Consider the following 22,778-nt stretch of genomic DNA (forward strand, 5'->3'; position numbering starts at 1 on the left):
CATTTGTGTTTTCTTAGAATTTAATCATTTGTTATTTAGCAGACGCCTCTATACAAAAAAACACTGACGCTTTTATCCCTCCTGGAGCAATGTGGGGTTAAGGGCCTAGCTCAAAGGCTGTATGGATCTTATTGTTTCTACACCGGGGGTTTGAACCACCAACCTTCCGGGTTCCAGTCATGCACCTACAGGCTACCCAGTGGGGAGTTGTCTTTATTGCTGGTGGTTTTTGGGTGGTTCAGTCTTTTTTTTTTTTTTTTTTCAATTTTCCTGTTGTCCTGTAAAGAAATCAGACAGTGGGGGAAAATTAAATGATGGGTTCTGGCTGGTCTTCTCAAGACATAAAACTCATGTCATATAATGACAGGAACTGAACTTTTACTTTTTAAGTGTGCACACTATATTATTGTATGCACAACTCAACATCTACTGGCTTCAACAAATAATAATGTGAAAATGTAAAACAGCATTTTTAAACATAATATTGGGATAAATATATGTATACATATTATATAGAGCTCCTTAATATTTGGGACAAATTCATATAATCCTTAAGATTTGGACTCCACAATTCCAAATTTGTAATCAAACAATTCACATGTGGTTATAGTGCACATTCTTCACTTTTATGGGTCTTTTTATACACTTTGGTTTCACCGTGTACTACTTTTTACACGCTGCCTTAAGTTTTCTCCTCAGCGTATGAAACACGGGTTTGTTTGGCCTCAGATGGTCGACGGACTTGGCACGCAGCCAGCAGAGGATGCTGCCGCTCATTTTTCACCACTTATTTCCTTAATCTGATCAGTCTCTGTAACGTATCAGTAGCGTTCTCACGTAAGACTGATAACGGTATTATAAAGGTAATTAGACAGAATTCATCCTCATTCCTATGCAATATAAAGAAAATGAAGGAAGGAGAACGAAATATCACGTTTTACACACTTCTAAAGATAAAGGAATTTTGAGGTGTGATTGCTTCTTCCAAGACAAGCACTTCTCAATTCTGCCACTAGAGGGAGAATTAGATTTTAAGACAATTTGTTCACGTGACAATTAGCAGTGAGTATGAGAAACATGGGCAAGTGAAAAGATGTTTCTGCGAGAAACATCTCAGATCTTAGTCTTTCATGGTTATCTGACAAATTCTGTTTTGATTTGGTACCCAATTTTAGTTTTTCACCCAACAAATAAGCAGCAAAAAAGAACTGATATTGGAAAATGTACATTTTCAAATGTCAGATAGCCACATGAGTTTGTAATATTCAATTCCAGTTCAGTTCATATTCTCTGGGTCTAACCTGTGTCGACACGCAGATCAAATTTCTTTGCATGAATGTGAGTCATAAATCAGTCTCCCCGAATGTCTTAGTCCAGCATTTCAGAGTGCAATATGCAAAGACACAGAGCCACAATCAAGTCAGACAAAACTGGATACGATATTGGCCAAATACATGATCATTACAATGGTCTATGTGACTAAGCTAATATGAACTGTATCTTTTCATATGAAAAGATATTTAAATTGAAGCATCTATTCGCTTGCCATATTCTGGATGTTTGCTGAGAAATAAATGAGGCTCTCTTCTTGCTGAGTGTGCACTACTTTCAATTATATAAAATAGCCCATAAGGCGTCTCTTGTCCAAGATTCAAGCAAACAAAACTGAACATGTTATTGATTACCTATGGACTGATTTATTCTTTGGGGCAATCTACATTTTGGGTGTTTAGTTTTTTCTCATAAATGCTTGAGTGGGAAATTTAACTCATTCTGATTGTCAGGTAGTCTGACAGCTCCATCATAATGCTGTCAATCATGCAAGCCAGATCAATTTTCTTGCTTTAATTTTTAATTAAGATTTAATCACAAAATTAATGAAATACACTGACTAGCTCTGTTCAACTGATGCACATTGATCTGAATCTTTGTTTGGCTTTATTAATATTGGAGTTTTTTGACAAATTTGTGCTTTTTTGTGTGTGTATTCCTGGCCAATACTGTGTGCCTGGGTATTTCTTACACACTTGGAGCTTTTAGCCTCTATTGAGGGCAAAGATACATGCATTATTGTTGTCAAGATGCATAACTTGGCACATATCCAATAGCTTCTCTCAGTGATGGAATGAACTTCATACATTCTGACTGTATACACAATACATTTTCTTCCTCAGTTACCATAGTTGATTTCCATGTTGTGTTGACTGGTTTGGGAGTGATAGGCAGATTTTACACTGGCTCATGTAGGTCAGGTGCATTAATGAAAACGTTCCCTTTGTGTACCATAGAAATTATATTAATGTGATGTTATATTAATATAACGTACATGTGTGGCATATGGCGAGAGGTGGATCCACAAGTAGGTCATTCATACTTCCCCAAAAAAACATTTTGCAAAGGATGCGCTCATGTTTCCAAAAGATTGGGAGTTCCTACAACGAACATTTAATGGGTTGGAATGTCCTTAAAGATGGTAGACCCCGGTCGATTTTCCAGGTCAGGAGCAAGGAGAAGAATAAATAGCTAAAAAATAAGCGATTGGAAGGAGTTCCAGGTCTTATCGCTCATATTACGTCCACATGTCACAGTAACACGGGGAACACACTGGACAGCAAGACACTGAATGCCTCCAGCCAGAAAAGGAGTCAACATCGATAAACAATAACAAAGATAACATTACAAACAAGACAAAAAACAAACACATTACAATACAGTGCCCTCCATAATGTTTGTGACAAACACCCATCATTTATGAATTCCGCAAAAAGTAGCTGACCATTCTACAATGTATGCAAATTCTACCAAAGGGAGACACAAATTGCTCAACCCATCTTGTACTGCAGTCCTCAATCTTTTATTGACCTGGGTGCGCCTCATCAGCAACCAGGCAATCAAGTTCTCAAGCATCTACACCACACCCAAAGCAAGGAAAACGAACACTCTCCAGTGACCCCTGCTGGTCAACCGAGCGACTGCAGTCTGCTTAACAGAGCTGCGCGTGAAAGGTCTTCCTCTGTCCCATGTCTCTGACGCTCAACTGAAATTTGGTGTGAAAAGAAGGAGCATGTTTCATGTTTTGGAGGTGAGCATGCAGTCCTCTGTGTCGTCATGAACTGATAGGAGGCCTTGGAGCAATAAGAAAAGGGAGGAAACATGTTTAAAAATGTACACAAAGTGCTCTTTAATCTCCTTATAACCTTGAATATCTGTTGTTAACACCATTTTTCAGGCAAATGCGGCCTTCCACGTAGGCATAGTTGTGTATTTCCAGTGGATCTTAACTTTGCTCTGTGGAGTATGGAGTTAAATTAGTGGCAAAACTTGCAAGCCAACAGGACACGTTTTACAAATACAAAACATACCCTTCAAACACATACAGAACTATTTTCCAATGCAGGACGCTTGTATTGCAAGTACAAAAAATACAAAACATGTTTTACAAGTGCGAAATGTTTTACAAGTACAAGTACGTTTTTCATGAATCTTCACCGTGAAATAGTCTCAATAGTCACATGATTCGCAAATGTTAAAAACATTTTTCCACACATATTCACCTTCCACAACAGCAGGTGGCGCTATGGGTCCATTTAAAAAACCCAATAGCAGGGCTGATCAAATCAGTCTTGGAGGTCCAAGAACTGCAGGTTTTCCACCCTCCCTTTACCTGGGAGTCAGGTGTGGAGACAGTCAAAGAGAAAATAAATCCAGGGCCGGATCATCCAGATTTGAGTACTGCCAAAGAGTATCTTTATAGCAGTGTTCTCCAACCCTGGTCCTGGAAAGCGACAGGGTCTGCTGGTTTTCGCTGTTAGTGTTACTCTGCACTTAATTAATCAATTATAGCAGTTAATTACACTGTTAACTGACCTCACCTAGTTATCTGATTCTCAACAGGGTGCTGATTTTAAGGTGAATACAAAAACCAGCAGACCCAGTAGCTCTCCAGGACCAGGGTTGGAGATGACTGCCTTATCAGTTGCTGCAACGGTAGCTAAAAATGATTCACTTCATAATGATGTCTATATGTGAAAAGAAAACAAGTCACATCAAGTCATTAATTTCACATTTTTAAAAATGTGAGCTACAGTTTTGACAGAAACTTCTTCCTCTCTCATCATAGTTTACATGCGTGTTCTTCACATGTGGTTTTTGAACACGCGATTATATTTGATGTTGCTCATTGTCAACCTTACGAGAAATGCTTGTTCCGAAGTTTTAGCTTAAGATACGTTTATTTTTCCATCAGCCGCCTTACTGTTCAAGTCGCGGAGGGATATTAACTACACCATATAGGCCTATCGTATATATGCAGATTTACAGGTGCTTTCTCTCAGACTGGTGGTCCGAGGTGCACCTGGCACACAGTCTACAAACCCCTGCATTGTAGTGACGTTGATCGATTTGGACATTATTTATTTTATTATTATTTATTCTATGCAATTACCAGCTTTCATTTTGATTTTGCTCATGCTAATCGGGTTTCCGTGGGTGATGTATGGCGCACAATATATGGTACACATGCTCAAGAGTGCACTTAACTTTTGCGACTCAAAACCCGAAACACGGAGAACATTACACCCCCACCGAGCAAAAACATACCAACAAACACAGCGATCTGCCACAAAACAATCCCGCCGCACACGCTAACATCTTAATTAATGACAGCAGATTCTCCGCTCATAAGTGTTTTAATGTGCGCTTATTGCTGTAGCGGTCCCCTTGGCTGTGGAAATATTATGTTGACGGATGTGCTCTGTCGCTGGCACTCCCTCGATGGAACCAGCTGTCAGGCCCGAGATGATAGCATTAACACAGAGGGAAAGTGATGACAAATGCCCGTTATCAGCGAACGAGGCTGGTGACAAATCGAATCTTGGCTCCCATGCAGCCCCATTACACTGTAATAAAAAAAGATTGATGGCCCTTCCTGTCAGACCTCGGTTAATGCGATTTCGACTGGTCTCTCTGGCTCCCAATTAAGGCGGGGAGGGGGAGAGGGAGTCAAGGCGCTTGGCAGCAGCCACGCAGGCTGCACTAATTGTCGGCTAAAGGCATTCCCTGGCTTTTTCATGCACGTGTTGTTATTACACAGTTTAAGGATTGATGGAGGGTAGACATTGATGAACACCGCTCATCCCTCACGCCAAGGGACAAATAAACAGATTCACAGACGGAAAGAAAAAAAAATCCGCGCACAATGAACTGCCCTGACGGATAGACAGACAGATGCAGAGACCGACAATGATGACACCATAAAATAGCCTGGGCATCGGCTGCATTCATTTGGAATTTGTCTCCCTCGTTTGCCATTTCCCCCCTTTCCGGTTCAGATGACATAGGCCGATCCCTCGTCAGAGAACGTATATAGTCTTAGGTCGTGTTTAATAATGTGAATTTCAAAGGTGTAGAATTATTAACTAAAACAGTATTATTCCCAATATTTTCAAAATTTTTCATGGAATTTTTTTCATGTCGCCTATAGCTGGCAGAAAACCTCGTGCTATGCTGACTCATATATGGACGGGCAATTTTGTCCTGTTACCTCGCTGCAGACGTTCCGCCCCGTGGAAGGAACTGGCTTTTGATGGTCCTTTTGGGGAACGCGGCTAAGCCGCGGAACACAAACGCGTGCCTCCTTGTTATTAAAGTTAACTTATTTTGCTTCATCAAAACGGGAGCCAAAACCCACTTGTCATTTTCCTCCCAGATCCGCTTCTCACGCGTCACCGTACCGCGAGGTCCTCTGGGAGGAAAGGGCTGACTGCCGGATGATGTAGTGATCCCTCCAGATCACAGGGCCTGCTTTTTTACAGCCGGCCCCCGCCAGGCAAGCCCCCGAGTGTGATTTTGTGTTTTAGAGGATCGGCTGAAGGATATTGAGAGATTCCTCTGTGGCTGGGATGCTGTATCTGTCTTAGCAATTTAACCTAGGGGCCACGTTCTGTCACTAGGGTAGTGCTTTAAAATCCAGTCATTATAAAGACTGGAGCTCGAGACCACCCAGCTCCATAATTCTCTGCCCATTATATGTCTGAAAGAGCGAGAGATCAAATCAAACTTTTGTTTTGTTTGTGCGAAACAAGAATGAGCTCTGGTAAATTAGACAGTAAATTCAATCTTGTACAGTATAGAACTGGGCCAGAATGCCACCGCTCGTTACTGTAGGAGTTATATTTTTATTCATATAAAATATGAATAAAAACCAAAAGATTCAAGCAAACCTGAAATGTTATTTCAAACATAAATTGGCTACAATGCCCTCCATAATGTTTGGGATAAAGACCCATCATTTATTTATTTTCCTCTTTACTCGACAATTTGAGATTTGTAATAAAGAACATCTCACTTGGTTAAAGTGCACATTGTCAGTTTTGAATAAAGGGTATTTTTATACATTTTGGTTTCACCATAGAAATGACAGCAGTGTTTATACCTAATCCATTTCAGGGCACCATAATGTTTGGGACACAGCAATGTTATGAGAATGACAGAAGTCATTTTGTTGTTAGTATTTGGTTGCATATCCTTTGCATGCCATGACTTCCTGATGTCTGTGGCTATCTGTGGATATCTTATTTTGAGGTTGTGCTACAAGCGATACTAAAACTTTTTACATTTGAATGGATCTGGAATGGAATTGGGGTGTGGGACTAGATTCAGCTGTAAATTTTGCTGATACAGTATGGAACACATTTGTTGGCTAAGCAGCTTTAAGTCAAGTTATCACGTTATCGCACAAAAATATGTCCCATGTTGGATGTTCATATGTGGTTTTTGGACACGTGCTTTTTGAACTTGGGATGTTTTTTTTCGAACGGAATTTCCTCAGTACTGTGCATTGCCCAAAGAATGAGAGGTCAAAGGTCACAAACGAATGAACCATTATTATTGTGTCTCAGCAAACTTCGAACAAAAACAGTAGGTTACCGCTTTAAAATAAAAAATGCTGCCTGCACAGTGCTGAGCCTATAACAACCTCCAGGTCACAAACCACATCATTAAATTGTCAATCTGATGGAGGGTTCCAGAATGACCTGACTTCCTTGTAAAACTTTGAATGATGGTGGAATTGCAGCGTATGGATCTACGAGGATCGATTCATGGACAATTTAATTATCACTGGAGCTGAATATGAGTGCCACCCTCTCTCCGGGCAAACATGGGCCGGAAGATCACGGAGGACTGACCGGACACACACGGATCATTTATGTGATCCAAGGGTCCTGTGCATGTAATGTCCAGCCAGGAAACCTAATATGATGTGATGTTTAAATACAGTGGGAAATCCTGCTCCCTTACTGTGTACCGTATTTTACAATGAGCTTATTAGCCATTACATATGTTTCCATGTGTTTACATAGGTCAAATTAGCAGACTGCTTCCTTTCAGTCTTCATTTGTGACGATATGGATACAGACACGCACACACACACACACACGCGCACATACACACACAGACACACACACACAGACACACACACAGTACAGAGGGAGAGAGCATGCTGTGTGATGGATGCGGAGATCCTGGGTCATGTTCCTGACAGCGACAGAGAGGCAGAAGAGGAAGATCAATTTCTGAACACAGGGAGAAATTAGGCATGAAATTAAAACTAGCATCAGTGACCGCCATCTGATCCCAGAGTATTTATTCTTTTAAGAGTTCTCTGCCTTAACCCAAAATGATGTCCATTTGGTGTGTTTGTGTGTGTGCAGTGTGCATATGTGTGTGTCTGTGTGTGTACGTGTGTGTGTGTGGCATGCATGTGTGTGTGCAGCATGAATGTGTGTGTGTGTGTGTGAGGCATGCATGTGTGTGCGTGCCTGTGTGTGTGCGGCATGTGTGTGTGTGTGTGTGTGTGGCATGCATGTGTGTGTGCAGGATGAATGTGTGTGTGTGAGGCATGCGTGGGTGTGCGTGCCTGTGTGTGTGCGGCGTGTGTGTGTGTGTGACACCAGCTTCACAGGCAGAAAATGCAACAGCTGCCCCTCCCTGAGATTACCCACAGTGCTGCTGACCCTCCGTTATTTATACTGCTGGAGAGCAAGTGCAAGGTGAGAGCAAACCGGCCCAGCGATAAATCAACTCACTACTGCTGAGGCCAAGGTTACTGCCACTGACCGCCTTCACTGAGGAGCACGTATTCATACATTACAGTGAATAAATAAATAAACCAATAAACAGCTCACACAAAGCCAAGGTGTGTATTTCTTGAAATATGAACTGTTAAATTTCAGATTTATTCAGATTTTTTATGATAGTGAATTATGGGGCCTCCATGCTCAGTTTGTGCCGTGTGCAGGATTAAATGCAGTAATACCCACTGGGGGCGGGTGAAGTGCACACAAATTTTTATAATATTTGCATACATTCTGCATTCAAGAAAGGCTTTCTGTTTTTCATTCAAAACAAAGCTGAAGAATAATATGGTTCGGGTTATTCCTGTGTTCAGTTAAATGGTGTTATCTAATGGTATAACCATAGCATTTAACATGCTTTCCCTTTGATGTCAAATTTGGAACAGTTAAAAATAATAATAATAAAAAGACAATAGAGATATATTTTCCAGAAATAATTCTAAATAGTAATAACAACAGAAAATGATATACAGTACGCTAAGGTCAAAACGTCATGTTATGTAGCCTATCATGAATATAAGGATGTTTCCAGTTCCAGTTAGTCTCACAAGCTTAAAACAGGTCATAAAGCCACGGAAATAGTAATATTTAATGTAGAATTCAAACTGAAGACTATGAGTATGTACAGTACGCAGCCATACCGAGATCCCATCTGGACCGGTTGCGTTATGCCTGTCTTCTAGACGAGTGGCTAAAGCTAGCCCCTGATTCAGTGCGGTCATTAAAGATCCCACGGCACTTATCGCACTGTGGTGTTACTCCACTACTCTGGGCAAATTCCCCACGCGGCTCTATCGACCTGGCCATCTAATCAACCCCCGGTGTAATTGGCTACATAAATCTGTGGCTCTCCGTTGCTGCAGAGAGCCCTGCTGCAGACCGGCAGTGCATCACCCAGGTGGGGGAGCCATGTTTGTAGTTGCTGAGGTGAGAACTCCTTCACGATAAAGCACTCTGAGATACGGCGTGTGGATGGGCATGGGCGTGAATCACGACCGTTGCTCTGTTGCGCTGTCAGTCTTGTCTGTTAGTCTCGTCAAGGCTTTTAATGACGTGAATATGGACCATTTTGAAAGTAAAACTGTGACACGTACTACTCAATAGGGGAAAAGGCATTAATACATTTGACCTGGTTTTCTTTCTGTACACACACACACACACACACACACACAGACAGAGAGAGCGAGAGAGAGAGAGTCTGTTGTGCAATGCAGAAAAACTTAAGTGTATTTGCCTACAACCGATTGCAAGTTGTAATTTAAAAGACAATGAGATACAACAATATGGACTTTCCATGTTATGTGATCATGCAAAAACAAAAGCCTGTCTTACACATGCCTAATAAAAACATATACAGTTCACAGTTCAATGGCTTATTCAATGTGTTCTGTTACCTACAGATGTGTACCTGTAAATACATCTGTATGTATCTGAACAAAAATGGAAGTTAGTCACTTTTATTGTTACCCTGTTACTTTCTCTTTTCCCTTGGCAACAGCTTTTTTGCTCTTGAAAAACAGGCAACCCCACAACGCATTTCATCCCTCCACATCCTATGATAATGTTCATCAAATTCAGTTATTTGATGAACAAAGCGGTGTTATCCAAAGCGGTATAACTGCACAATGTACAGTAATGAAGTGAAGTCACTCATTAACTCCTCCAACAGTGAGACTGTGTTATAGACACAGAGGTCCAGATATACGTGTTGCGTGTTCATGCATTCATTCCTTTTCAGTGTTTGACGACAACTTCAGTCCATGCTAGTCCAAAGATGCATCAGTGGAGAGAGGGGAGATGCTATCATATTTTGCCAATCATATTTCAGTCCTAGCGGCACGGATGGTGCAGTGGGTAGCACTGCCGCCTCACAGCAAAGAGGTCCTGGGTTCAAATCCCCGTCGGCCGGGGCCTCTCTGTGCGGAGTTTGCATGTTCTCCCCGTGTTCGCTTGGGTTTCCTCCGGGTACTCCGGTTTCCTCCCACAGTCCAAAGACATGCATGTTAGGCTGATTGGAGAGTCTAAATTGTCTGTAGGAATGAGTGTGTTAGTGAATGGTGTGTGTGCCCTGCGATGGACTGGCGACCTGTCCAGGGGGTATTCCTGCCTTTTGCCCAATGTATGCTGGGATAGGCTCCAGCCCCCCTGCGACCCTGTTCAGGATAAGCGGGTTAAGATAATGGATGGATGGATGGATGGATGGATATTTCAGTCCTGAGATTCTATGACCGCTTTTATGTTTGGGGGGGAATATTTTGACACTTTTGTTGTCATCTTCTTATTGTTTCCATAATGACTAGCCTTTTATCCATAAATATGTAAAATCTGTGGTACAGCAAGTGAATGTTTGGCACCTGAATGAGAAAGTGCCACCAAAAGAATCTGAGATAAAAAAAAACTCTTACATTTTATACAGTTACAGAGGATCAAAAGAACCCCACACATTTGTATGCAAAATTGGTAGCAGTATGTTTATTGGATGTTTACCTTTTAATACCACCAAATTGACCCCAAACATAATAGGAGAGTACTTACTGAAGAAACACCAGCAAGGCATCATCATGACCATATCAGTCTTCAGGGATATCAAGCTGGGACTGACACACGTCTGTTTATTTGTACATACTTATTGGCATCATGTGATTAAGTGACACTGTGTATCATACAGGTGTGAATGGCGTGAGTCCCTCAAGAGGGGGAAGTTCCCCTCCTCATGGGGCATCATTATTGTCAATTGAATGGGAACATCCATAGAGAATATTATATTCAATCAATTACATTTTATTTGTATAGTGCTTTTTACCAAAAACTGTCACAAAGACGCTTTACAGAGTAGCAGAATGGCAAATGTCAGGCCTAGCCAATCCATTTTTTATTCATCCTGTTACTTTATTGCATGTGTCTGCGCACTTCTGTTCTGAGAACATTTTGGAGCAGTCCCAGAAATGACGTTAGAGAGTTAGTTTTGCAGACGGGTAGCTCCCCTGGGCAGCCTGTAGACTAATGGACCTGGTGGTGGAAGGCTGGTGGAAGGCCGGTGAAGTCACAATAAGACCAGTGCAGCCGTTGGGCCCTTGAGCAAGGCCCTTAACTCCACATTGCACCAGGGAGGACTGTCCCCTGCTAAGTCTAATGAACTGTAAATCGCTTGGGATAAAAGCGTCGGCTAAATAATTGTAATGTAATGTGTCTCCCCTGGAAGAACGCAGTGCTATTTCCAGATACTGATAAGAAGGCAGCGTCGCCATCCTCACCCCTGACTGACCCACCAACACCTTCCCTGCTTCTCTCCCCACCTGGTCATCAGCCTGGTCATCACCTGGCCTCCTTCACACCAACCGTCAGGCACACACCGTCTTCGCAATTACTCGTTACCCCACAGCTGAATTCTCCAGGCCCTTACCTCCTCCGCCCAAAACACCGTCAATCCCATTTATAATGAGGCTTTCATTGGTTCTGTCAACCGAACCTCGCAAAGAGTAAATAGCCCCCCAAGAGAGCTTGGTTTGAAAAGGTTGCTCAGCTGGGTGCATCTGTGAGCATGGGAACTGGAACCAGCACAATGGAATACGAATGAAACGGCGTGCCTGACCTGGAACCTGCAACGCCCGCACTTCATCTCTCTGTTCTCTCAACTGCCACCGTCGCAATGTCGCTCCTATTTGTAAACATGGCAGCAAGTATCTGTCGAATGTTGCACTTCTTCGTTACTTTGGTTTGTGACAGGTCTTGCTCCCTGTCCTCTGGCCGGGACAGTTTGGGGGCAGACAGAGAGACGGGGTGGGGCAATTGGGGTGGGTGGTGGGGGAGTAGGTACAGTAACCAGGAATGTTCTTTGTCATGGGCCTTCTCGGTATAATGCGGCTATTCTTGTTCTTTGATGCGCTCCTGTTTGATACGATGTGACGCTGACAACATTCCTTTTTTCCTCAATATGCATCTGTGTCTGATTGCTCCTCCAGTTCAGAGACAGGGCATGGTTTAAACCAGCATAGCAAGCCAGCTTCTCCCATGACGTGAAACCTCCCGGTTTCTTTTTAAAAAAAAATTCTATGGAAAGGTTAATATTTTGGCATTCAAATTTACTAATGTTAGTCTTGCTATTGGTGCTGGTAGTTGTAGTAGTAGTATTAGTTAAATTAGTACTAGTAGTAAGAATAGTAGTAACAGCAATAGTAGTAGTAGCAGCAGTAGTAAAAGTAGTTTAATTAATACTAGTAGTATTACTGGTAGTAGAAGCAGTAGTAGTAGTATGTAGTAATAGTAGTAGTTTAATTAGTTCAAGTAGTATTAGCAGCAGTAATAGTAGTAGCATAAAAGCCATGGCAAAATAGATTTAGTCACACCACGGCTGCAAGCTGGTGTCACACTCCTCTGTCTCATTCAATTTTAATGAAAAAAGAAGTGGAGAGACAGTGCAGTATACACCCTACAAAGCCTTGTCTACTTCTGTCTCACAAGTCCTCCATCACGGCACTAGAGGGCGCCCAAGGCCTACACACAGGACAACAGTCAGAAAATATTTCCCGTACCAAGTTCTGATTTTCAACACTTCATTAAGATTAGAGATGGTTGTTTAGGCATTCAGATACTCATAATTAAATATTATTTAATAAAAAATTTTGATTGTGATTCTAGTTCACTTCAGTACTTTAAGTTTCTACATATACATTATTTGTACAGGTATGTATTTTATACATAGTCACATTTTTAATGGTCTGATATGTGCAAATATTTTATTTTGTATCTGAAAATATCTATGATGTGATGCTGTGGATTTGCTTTTTTATAATAGGCCAAGACATCACATTTAGCATAGGTTTTATTATATTTTTGTATCATGTCATAGCTTTAGATCCATTAATTATCATTTTATCACCAACGATGATCCATTATACAATTTCTGGAAGAATATTGACCGACGAAAAGTAAAACTATAAATCCCTAACTCTATTTAGATATCTTTAATAAACCTCTGTTTCAGTCGTGTTCCTTTTTGCTCGTGTAATTGTTGGTTTTCTTCTATTCTCATCAGCCAAGGTTGAATTGCTGCACTTATTGTTTTATCTCATTCCATCCATAGGAAAGCAATTATTAAACATTTAGGTATGTTGACTGATTCATTTTTCAGTGAATTGATCATTTTGTGAACAAATCAGAATCTCTTGTTAAGTCATAATTTAAAAAGTAATTATTTGTAAATCCAATCCAGCCAAGAGAAGTTAGTATGCTATTTCCCATTAAACCAGGAGAAATGGTCACAACAGTCAGTCTCATCTGAATCCAATAGAAGCATGTATATGTCCATACAAGCATTGAGACTATGCATGTAAAATATAATAACAATATAAAATAATACATATTTGTAAATAAGCGCAATCCATTTGGAATTAAATCGATACAACTGGACACTAATAGAAGCTTTCAAGCCTACGGTGTCATGCCACAATGTAGAAATCGTTTTGCAGTGACACAGAATGCAGTACTCAACAGTAATCTAAACAGAAGTGTCAGCTCTAGTTATCTCAGAGGAACAGTGGCATTAGTGGTCACACTATACACAATCATTCTAAAACAGGGCTATCTTTTTCAGTTGTCATTCACCTTGATATGTCTTAGCAGTTAGTTGCTTCTGTGAATCAGGATTAAGGAGTGTGTTTATTTGGAGTGCTTGTCTCAAACAGTGCAGTAGCTCATTAACTTGTTTCAAAATGCAAAATGCACAGGCGAAATCATTGAAGGCCGTCTAAAGAACACAGATGTATTAGGACACGTTCATTTAAATTTCCGGGAGACGTTTCAGTTTGTTAAATTTGGGTGGAAAAAGAAAAAAGACAACAACAAAAAAGCCAATACACAGCAAGAATACACAAGATACCTGCGTCTGTATCTCGTCTTTTCTTTTATTGGGGTCTGAAGGGAGTTTACCTAAAAGGCTTATTTGAAGTCATTGTTACTCCATTCTTTTTGTGTACTGGGCCTAAATTTCAACAAATGGTGACAGTTCACAACTACCTGTAATCCGGGAGTCCGCCCGGTGAAAAGAATTGAATGTCTGCCCTCTTTGAATGACAATAAACGCTGTTTCCCAGTTTGCATTGTGGTCTATAGCCAGCGAGTGTGACCGGTCTTTCTTCTTTATTTCTCAGCCAATGAATTTCTTTGACTCTCTGAGTGGCAGTTTACAACTCTTTAAAGTGAAAACAAAGCCCTTGCATCAATATGTAGAATTTATTAAGAGTGTTGCAGGGTATCGGCTAGTTTTTTATTTTTTTATTTTTAGTATTTTGGGTCGCCAGCATGAGTACAAGTTGTTTGAAATGTTTTATAAATCTTTTACCATTTTGAATATTGAGACAAACATTTTCTACCATTCTTTAGGGGAACAGTTGCGTGAGCATTTTCGTTCAAAGTTGGAGAATTTCCCGCCTAGAAAGGCTGTAGCTGATTTCTGGATCCCAGGATGTCGCCTGTTGCCGACGGCGGTTCTCCAGATGTCTGGGGGGCGTAGCGGCTTGGTTCTGCGACGTCTGCTTTCGCTCACCCGGCCCACGTCTGCTCTCGCTGCGGCAGGGGCAGCAGGAGGAAGGTGGGGTGGAGAACACATCAGCCCCACGGCTACACGTGTGTCTGGACCAGGACTGAAAGACACCCGCAGCCCTGGATGCACACAACCACGCCAGGCCATGTGGTCTGAAGGAGAAGCCCCCCTCATCTCATTTCCACTTTACTCTCTTTTTTTCTCTTTCCCTCCCTCCCTCTGTGTGTGTGTGTGTGTGCGTATATAAAAAGAATACCAGGTCAACTGTACTTATGAGTGATTCCACAATTGGGGTGCCATTTGTGTCCCGCTGATATTATATTAAATGTGAAAATGTATTAAGTTTCAGATAAACAGCTTAAAACATTAATCAAACCTATCTACAGTGCAATACTCGCTTTCTCTCTCTCTCCCTCTCTCCCTTACTCCTTCACCCTCTCTCTGCCTCTCTCTCCTTCTCTCCATCTCTCCCTCTCTTTCCCCCGCACGCCCGTTCTTTCATCCCTCTCTCGCTGGCAGGTGCTAATCACCTTCCAGGTGGGGGGCCAGCTAACGCTGCACACCTGTGATGAATCAGCTCACCACACACTCCCTCTGCACCACTCCACATCTTCTTTATGCACATTCTACACATTTACTGAGCGTTTTACAACTCATGAAGAAGACTAAATATGTCAACTGACATTAAAAAAATCAATAGAAACTCCAGGCAAAAGCTTTTTGTTTCTTCAACCAAACCCCCACGAGGAGTAACCTGGAGTAGCTGCTCTAAAAAGCACAATAATGATTAGAGATGTTATTATTTGATAAATTTGATAAACACAGACTTTTCCCCACTCGGTTAGTGGTCTTAGAAAGATTTGTCCGTAACAAATCCATAACTTTGAAAGGATCAAACTTTGCTGACAAAAGAAGCAGTGTAATAACTACTGTCGAAAACTGTGAAAAACACGATCCCAAAATGGCTGGTTCCCCATCTCCCCTATCCTTGAATAACTATCATTCCTTTTTCTCCATGACACACCAGTAACTTTTGCAAAAACACAAACTCTGAGCAAGCTGGGTCACAATTGGAATGCAAATCACACCTCTCCTCCTTTCACTGGGGAGAAGAGGACGCACAGATCTCAACACGGGAAGGTTGACTGTTTCATAGCTAGAGAATCCACAAACCCACCCTGGCCCCGTCATCAGGCCCAGAGAGAAAATATCTCATCCAACAACTCAGCATGAAAACTCATACACGTGCTTCCAAAGAAAAGCAGCGTTTTATTTAAAAATGTGACAGTTGACATTTTGACCCATAGACCGTTTGATAGAGCATTTCATATACAGTACTTTCAGTTAAATTTGAAAACAAATGTTTACAGTTTTGATCCATTGCTCAATTTGTTGATGGAGACTCTCATTTCCCTTCTTGATTAGAGCTCTCTTTTGTGTCCCTTGAAAGCTGCCTCTTCCTCTGTAAGTACACAGTCACATTGTAATTCCCTCTCATCACTTTTTCCTTAAACTGAGGCTAATAACATTGCTTTACTCTCTCCGGGAGTCCTTTCATGTGGTATTTATGAGGTAGATTCACTTTACATATTCATTCTTCCACTGCTAAACTACTGCCCGCTGGTTGCCCTCTGTGAGCCACCAACCACCTACCACACAGAGTGAGCACTGAAACTGTAAAGTCGCTTTTACTCCCTGAGAGGTTGGGAGAGGCCGACTTCAAAATGGCCGCCTTCATGAATGGCTTATGAGAAGCTGGCTGATGAAATGTGCCACAGGGGTTAAGGCGCCTTGATATGAAAACAGTGAGGCTCATCGCTCATCCCAGCGTACTGCACAAGGTTAAGAGGAAGTAGTTTGCTTTCCGTGCCTGCGACTTGGCCTGGATTTGAGATTCACACTTCGAGCCGAGCCAGATAAGTTCTCTGCGCTTCCTCCTGTGCAAGGCCACTTGGGATACCTTTTCTCCTTCAGCATGTTTCTCATCCATCTCGCTCTCTCTGTCCCTCTCTTTCTCTTTCTTTTTCCCTCTCTGTCCCTCTCTTTCTCTCTCCCTCCCTCAGTATGGTTCAGTCATCCCATTCACATGCACATGCATACACATACACATGCACACGCACACATTCTCACACACACACACACACACACATATGCACACACACATGCATACATTCTCATGCACACACACACATACGCATGCATGCACACACATACGCACACACACACGCACACGCACACATTCTCATGCACGCACACACAAACACACTCATACGCATGCACACACACACACACTCCAGTGACACTTTGGACCAGTCGCTTCAGTTCTCACTGGCTCTCTAACCGGGTGAAAGCATCCTGAACCAAAACTGCTCGCTTACAAGTCACTTCACTTTTAGCTCGATCCAAGCGCTGTCTGAGATGGCCACTCCAGATACTGACAGAGGCGGGGGGGGGACAACCCCTTGGATTCGGGAGGCAGGAAGGAGAACTTTAATCCCCCAATGGTATGCTTTCCAACGCAACAGCAACAAACACTGTGAGCTCTCTCTCCTCACTGTCGGCGTTAAAAAACAGTGACGTGACATCAGAGTGACATGTAATAACAACCCTGGCATTGGGGAGGGGGGCGGTGTGATGTGTGTGTGTGTGTGTGTGTGTGTGTGTGTGCATGGCCACCAGGCCCAGCGGCCAGCAGAGATACTGTACTCTCTGCTTTCACACACTTCAGGGCTGTCGCAATCCAAACAGCTCTTCCCCGGACTCTGACAGACAGCTGGGCTGATAGGGGCTGTGTGATTGATAAGCATCTCCTGCTATTCCACTGACAGCTCTTGTCGAGCATCCCGGAGGTCATGTATGAAATGTATCAACTGGTCCCCAAAGGAGTCGCCATTTCAGCCAACTGTCAAACGGAACTATGACTGAGCTCATATCCGAGCAGTGTGGAGGCACGCTACACACATACACACACACACACATGCACGCTCACACACGCACACACTCAAACAAAAAAGAAAACACATCCACAAACAAACAAACACGCACACCCTCTGTTTTCTTCAGCTGTTCCACACACTGTTCACATTCCTTTCATAACTACGCCACAGGACATTACGATAGTTTATTGTTCTATTAAATTAAGTTGTCATTTAATACAGAGAATGTGATAATTAATAAATATTTGCATGAATATACTGTAACAGGTACCTTTTTATGAATGACTTAAAATGTACTTGTGAAAATGATGTCATGCTTTTGATTTGATCTCCCTTATAATCGACACATTGTTGTAATTTTTCCCCAGAATGTTTTTTTGTCATACAGAAATATAGATGTAATTTTTGTTTAAGAACAGCCACATGTGACTGTGAAATAAATGTATACATGTTCACAAGGTTTGTTATCACACACCAAACCGGCTGGCAAATATAGTGAATAACGCACAGAAAAAAGCACACACATCACTCGCGTTTGTATTGAAAAACAGACGGCGGTTCCTCTGGTCCTCATTGGACGGCGTGGCTATTTTGGGGGTGGGCTTGATAAAGGAGGGGTGTACAGTTTTGACACGGGGGGGAGCGGGGGCGTTTAAAACACAGTGGAAGTGGAGAAAGGTAAGCTGAACAGCGGTGGCCGGGCAGAGAGGTTATCAGGAGATAAAAATATCTCTGCCCCTCTGTCAGCGGTGAGGGGTGATTAGCGCGCTGGCGGCTACGAGCGGGAAGGCCGGGAGAGGGCGGGGTGAGAGAGGGGAGATAGCGGTGTGATTGACGTCTGAAGGGTGAGGAAAACGGCGGAGGAATGCGCCGGTATCCCTGTCTCGCATTCCCTCGTCCAGCCCGGCATTCCTAAAAGCATTCCCGGAGCTCCGGCCAGTCCCGAACGCAACCTCGTTTACCAAATTAGGAATAACGGTCAAAGAAATCTCATCAACGTGGTCAAATTCAGTAACGTGAATCAAAGAATCCACTGGGTGGTTTCCTGTAATTCAAGACACAGCGGTTGGTTTGTTACACAAACAGCATGAAACTCACATTGATTGATTTCTTTTCTTGGCTACTTGGCGTTGGGCCTTGGGTCAAACTGGATGCGCTATTTATTTGACAGAAACAGATCTGATTTTAACTCAAACCGGGGCTCAAATTCAGACAGGGTCGTGGCAAACTATTTATTATGCATGAAAGACAAAACAATGCTGGTACTTAAACCATGAGAAATAGACATTGCTGCAAAAGTCCCTGACGGTCAGACATACATCTTCTCAGAATGATTAAGAGAAAAGGGCTGGGGATTGCATCTTCTGCAAAAAACTATATTCATCAACCAAACCCAGTTTCCATTAATATTCCATCTGGTAGACAAGCATACACTGAACCCACAAAGGCCCTTACCAAAATGGAAAATAAGGAATAACTCCATACAATATATTTGCAATATATCATAATACATGTAGCAGCATGACAGTGCAATATCCGCAAATGTTTTTATATTTCGTTTATATTGCAGTGTCGCAATATTTCGACATTATATTTTATTTGCCAATATACATACTGTATATCTAGCGATTTCCATCTACACACGGGGTTCAGCTGCCGTCACACTGTGCTCAGAGCTCTTTATCATTCTTAATAGAAAGAGCCTCATTTCCCACTTAATTGAACACAGTGGCGGTGTTGAGATAAGGGCCCCGATCTGAATATACTAACTATTCAGGCCCTCTTATCTCTGGAAGGAGAAGGCCGTAAGCACATTCGCATGCTAAAGAAGGCAGCTCGCCTATCAGTGCCGGGGGTGTCAGGTCCCCGGTCCGCCCGGGCCACCCCCCCAGGCACGGAGCGTGCTTCCGCAAGGTCACTTCCCTCATCGGAGGTTAAGCCCGGCTACGCCAGACTGCCCCGGCTCGCCTCGTCTTTTTTAATTGGTTCCCCAGCTTGCGCGGACGGCGGGCACATCTTGTTTCCGTGATGCTACGCTGCGTTTTTTTACGGCCGGGCCGAGGCTGACGCGGGCCGGGGTCAGCACAGGTCCCAGGCCACACCGAGACGCAGGCCGCCCTGACGCGGGCCGGGGTCAGCGCAGGTCCCAGGTCACACCGAGACGCAGGTCACACCGAGACACAGGCCGCCCTGACGCGGGCCGGGGTCAGAGCAGGTCCCAGGTCACACCGAGACACAGACCACCAGCCGCTCGATTGCAAACAAAGCTGTGGTCGGCCGCGACGCTTTGACGGCCGTTGAAAATCGTGTAAGTGATTTTCTTTGTGACTCTGTATTCAGATATCAGGGGGACAAGATGGCGGGTATGTTGTCTTTGTAGAACAGTAAGGTATTCGGTGTTAGTTCAACTCGAATGGAGTTCATATGAATCCAACACACGCTCAGAAATAGATACAGTTTTGTTCTTCAAGAATCTCATTTCCTTGATATTATTTTCTTTTTGGGCACAAATGAGCATGTTTTCCAAGCAAATTAATTATATATTGCTGGCTAGGGGTACAATTTTATGCACCGACCTGAATAAGGTACTGCCCCAGTGACAAGCATTTGTACCCTTTTAGGCACTTTTTGTACCCTTATTCCTGACAGTGTAAGGATCAAACAGCCTGTTAGAGTTGATTTAACACTGAACATTTTACAGCATGTGACCTTTGGCACAGGGGTTATATACATATTCATTTATGTGTCTGAGCGTATTTTAGCGCAGATATTCAGATTGAATATGCCATCAGCATTCAGACTGTAAAGATAGCCATCACAGTTACTTTTTCAAAGATTTTCATCAGTTCCCTACTGCAAACATTGCATATTCGAATCATTAATTCCAGTATCATTTTATATGTTCTCTATTTAAAGACTCCCAGGATGATTTGCAGATTCAGTTTAATAGCTGCGTCGATTCATGGCTTGCTGGTGGAATGCCAGTTCTTGATCTTAAGGGGAGTGCAGTCTACTTTGTACTTCAAATTGTTGAAATGCCAGGCCTTCATTTCACCTCTTCATGCCACAGTTCATCCTGGCTGGCTCACCTTTAGCCACATGTGGCCAGCCCCCAGCATGCATTGCATCGCACAGCGTTACTGTCACCGTATTTACTAGCCGGCATATCAACCTTCATTTTTAAGTAACTGTTTCGAAAAGGTGTGGTAAATAAATCAGAAAATTAATTTGAAGAATATTCATAACTGGGACATTTGTGTCTGTTTAAAGTCCCTGAGAAGCTCCCCTGTAGCCCCTTTTCAGTCCTCCCCCTCCTGTTTTACGACTGCATTCCTTTACTGTTGTTTTTCTGTTAAATAAGGATTCCTCGGGATGTGATTCATTCTGTTCCACCGTGAACTTTATATGTAATGATACTGAGGAGTCACTGTGGGCAGGAGAGACCTCGGAATAAGCAGATGACCTACGATGAACATTTTCAAATGAACACATTGAAAGTCTCCGGCTATAAGGTGGGGATTGCAGGGGGTTAAGTGGACAGAATGGCAGGACAGCACTATAAACCTGCAGTCCATGCTGCTTCACAGGGTATGGAAAAATAATTAAGCGGCTCTTTGAAGGGGACTACATAAACACAACAGCTCTCAACACGCTCTCCTTCTCCTTTCAACTCTCCCTTTCCTCACAATTCCAGCTAGACCTGTGCCCTCTCTGCTTTTTCACTTTGTTGCATGTCTCACTCCCTCACTCATTTTTATCTCTCTCTCACTCTCTCGCTCACTCACTCTCTCGCTCACTCACTCACTCACTCACTCCCCCTCTCACTCACTCACTCCCTCTCTCACTCACTCCCTCTCACTCCCTCCCTCTCCTGCTCACTCACTCCCCCTCTCTGTCTCTCGTTCCCGCTCTCTCGCCCTGACACTCCCTCTCTCTCACTCCCTCACTTTTAGCTCTCTGTCCGTCTCTTCAAACCTCTCTTCTCCCTCTTCGCTCTCTTGCAGATGTTCATGTGCGTCTGTGTGTTCATGCATGTAAATATGAGTGTGCGTGCACATGGATGTGTGTGTGTGTGTGTGTGTGTGTGTGTGTGTGTGTTGGGCGGGCGGGGTATTGGAGCTGTAACATCATGCTAAATTAAATGAGATTGGCCTGGGGAGGACTGTTGTGGTGCAAACATTCATGCATTTTAATACATTAGTTACATGATATTTTTACTTGTGCATATTTTGAAGATTTCTCATGAACTCCCTGCAGGCCCATACTGTACATTAGTTGCACACGTTTGCATCATGCCGGGCAGCTCCTGACGGACAGACGGTGAGCAGAGACCATGGCCTTTCTCCGCTGGTGGAAGTGCTACATATGCTCTGAGACATATGCTATTCCAATTAGCTCCACTTTCTCTACCTCAGAGCCTTTATGAGCACATTTTACATCAGATTTACCCTCTCTTTTTCAACATTTACATTTAAATATAATTATTATTATAACAGTAGTAGTAGCAGAATAAGTAGTTTAACAGAAACATGTGAATTTGTTTCATTTTTACACCGCAAAACACATTCACCTATTCACATAAACTCAGTCACTCATTCACTTATTCCTTTACATTCTGAGCTACTTGGCAAGGAAACCTTATAGTTTCACTGTCACATGAATCAGCAAATAAAAAAAGTACTTCCATTCACGCACTCCCAGGGTCACACATTTCATACATAGGCCTACACTGCTTTCAGCAAGTATCCATTGCATTCAAAATGTTTACTGCCGTGAACTTTCACCTTTGGATGCTTCGGTAGTCACAGAAACACAAAAGACACATTAGCCACCTTCCCATTTTAGCCACAACAAACAATAAGTCCTGCTATTTTTAAGGCTCAACTTGTCCTAGCCTCCAGGGTTCTTTTCCATCCAGCGCGACTCCCGGGATTAAGGCCAGGGGTGAAAGTTTAAAGCCGAAAGACCGTCGGTCCGTTTTATTTTTTCGAAAAGCGTAGCAGAGAAAGTGTGACTTCTTGTTTAATTGACCCTTGATTTAATTTTCCTGGGACTCCTGTGTGGTGAGGCCGGGGGCGGCAGTGCGGTGTAGTGCAGATGCCATGGAGGTGACCCCTGGCTGAAATACGATCTGTGTAAAGAAGAGGTGGAGAGGTATCCCCCCTC

General features: G+C 42.8%; 1 long non-coding RNA gene across 1 annotated transcript; it reads right to left on the reverse strand.

Moving 5' to 3' along the window:
• Window positions 1-3,186: 3,186 nt before the first annotated feature.
• On the reverse strand, window positions 3,187-5,826 carry LOC133118315 (uncharacterized). The gene is made up of 3 exons (XR_009706383.1): window positions 5,543-5,826; window positions 3,555-3,664; window positions 3,187-3,288 (listed from the first exon to the last, which is right to left on the reverse strand). It is a non-coding gene; the product is annotated as an uncharacterized LOC133118315 (long non-coding RNA).
• Window positions 5,827-22,778: the final 16,952 nt, after the last annotated feature.

Source organism: Conger conger, chromosome 18 (genome assembly GCF_963514075.1).
Source record: "Conger conger chromosome 18, fConCon1.1, whole genome shotgun sequence".
In the NCBI taxonomy this organism is placed as follows: Eukaryota; Metazoa; Chordata; class Actinopteri; order Anguilliformes; family Congridae; genus Conger; species Conger conger.